Source organism: Ursus maritimus, unplaced genomic scaffold (assembly GCF_017311325.1).
Source record: "Ursus maritimus isolate PB19 unplaced genomic scaffold, ASM1731132v1 scaffold_19, whole genome shotgun sequence".
In the NCBI taxonomy this organism is placed as follows: domain Eukaryota; kingdom Metazoa; phylum Chordata; class Mammalia; order Carnivora; family Ursidae; genus Ursus; species Ursus maritimus.
In genome coordinates this window covers 46,653,867-46,655,962 of record NW_024424341.1, presented here as the reverse complement: position 1 = coordinate 46,655,962, position 2,096 = coordinate 46,653,867, and the positions used below count along the sequence as shown (strand labels likewise).

General features: G+C 56.1%; 1 protein-coding gene across 1 annotated transcript in view; it reads left to right on the top strand.

The window, feature by feature from the left end:
• Positions 1–2,096, top strand: part of CACNG8 (calcium voltage-gated channel auxiliary subunit gamma 8) — a 14,126-nt gene that overhangs the window by 9,691 nt on the left and 2,339 nt on the right.

The following is a 2,096-nucleotide window of genomic DNA, read 5'->3' as shown; positions in this document are numbered from 1 at the left end:
CCAAAGGGTGTGAGGATGAGGATTCTGGGACGGAAGAAGGGGGTGAGACTGCATGACGCCTAGAGGCATACCTCCTCACATGCCTCTACTTGCTCCAGCCACTCCATCTCCTTCCAGAGGATTCCAGGTAAGAGACAGAATCTCTCTCCCTATAGGCAGAACAGAAGAGACTACAACTCCCATGGTCCACTGGGGCTGCGCTCTCACAATTGGACTCAAGACTTCATAGGGCCTCATGGGAAATGTAGTCCTCGCCTTCTGTGCGCTCCTTCGTTTTCCCACGCATTTTCAGACCCGTCGACAAGCTCAGAGTTGCAGAGCGCCTTGACATTGCTGAAACCAGCGCCTTCTTTCTTATAGCGGGGGGGAAAACAGAAGGCCAGAGAGGTTGAGTGTCCTAGCACGGGTTACAGGGCAAAGGTCTTTGTGGCCTTTTAGTGAGTGTTGCATGGGTTTCTTTCTTTCTTTCTCTTTTTTTCCCCTTTTTTCTTTTTTCTTTCTTTTTTTAACTGATGGGAAAACTGAGGCCAGAGAAGTTTAGGGTTTGTCCCAGATACTGACAGGCTCAGGAGCCAGGATTTCCTGTCTCCCAATAGGCCCAGAGAGGAGGGGTTTGGGGACGGAAGGGGTCTTCTCTCACTGGGGGTTCTCCCAACTCTTAAGTCCCCCCCCCACCATCACCCCCATCCCCCTCCAGGATTGAAAAGAGGCGTCTGCGTGAAGATCAACCATTTCCCGGAGGACACGGACTACGACCATGACAGCGCGGAGTATCTGCTCCGTACGTGGGGATCTGAGTCAGAGTGGGGAGGAGTGCTGGGCCTGGGCCGGGGGCCGGAGCGCGGAGAGGGGACTGGGGAGCAGCCCTTAGATCGACACGCAGGGATGAACTTGCCGGCCAATCCAAATCCAGATGCTGAGATCCTCTGGACCCCAATTCGTTCGGTGATCCCTCGCCCGCCCCCTCCTCTCACCTTGGGGCGGGCCGAGGGGCGATCCTGGGAGGTAATTGGCCTCCGTGCTGTCCCGGGCTCGCGGCAACACTGCTCCATGACTGGTTGTCGGTTTCTGGGCTGGGATTGGCCACTGCGCCCTGGGCTGTGGGGCAACCTGCGGCGCGGACTGGCCACTCTCGCGAGCTGGCTGGGGAAGCCGGTGGTGCGATTGGTAGCTACCCCGAGAACGCGGCAAATCCTGAATTATGATTGGCTGCGGCCTCCGCGGGGCTCAGAAATCGCAAAATCTCTTTGCTGGGGGTCTGGAGGGTGGGTGGAAAGGACTGCAGAGAGACAGACGGACAGACAGACAGACACACACAAGCGAAGCCCAGAGCAATAGATGGAGCCGGGCAGAAGGACAGGGGGTGGGGCACAGAGGGAGGAAGGGCGGGGAACCCAGAGAGATAGATGAAGCCGGGCAGAAAGGGGGTGGGTAAGATACTACGAAATTTGATAAATCTAGAGAAAGGAAAGAAATACGCGGAGGAGAAGGAAAAAGAGAAAAAGAGGGAGGGTCCACAGAGAAGTTCAGAGAAAAACAGAGAGGGAGAGTGATTTTGAGAAATAAAAAGGAAAAAAAAATGTGCCAGGAGAGAGAAAGGCCGAGGGAGAAAGAAAAGAAGGAAGAAAAAGGCGGGAGAGAAGATCAGACCGAAAAATTGAGAAATTTTAAAGAGGAGAGAGAACGAAAGAAAAAATGAAATGACCAGAACACAGAGAGGGAGAATTGGAGGAGTCTAGCGAGAGAAGCGGAGACGAAAGCGGGCAGGAGGCGCAGCTCCCGAGAGGCGCAAAGGGCAGCATCTGACGCCCTAGCTCCCATCCTTTCTCCCCTCCTCTCCTCTCCTTCGCAGGAGTCGTCCGGGCCTCCAGCATCTTCCCCATCCTCAGCGCCATCCTGCTGCTGCTCGGGGGCGTGTGCGTGGCGGCCTCCCGGGTCTATAAGTCCAAGAGGAACATCATTCTGGGCGCAGGGATCCTGTTCGTGGCAGCAGGTGAGAGGCAGAGGGAGGGGGCGGCCGGATGGGGCGGCCACCTGCGCGGGTGCACGTGTGTGTGTGTGTGTGTGTGTGTGTGTGTGTGTGTGTGTGTGTGTGT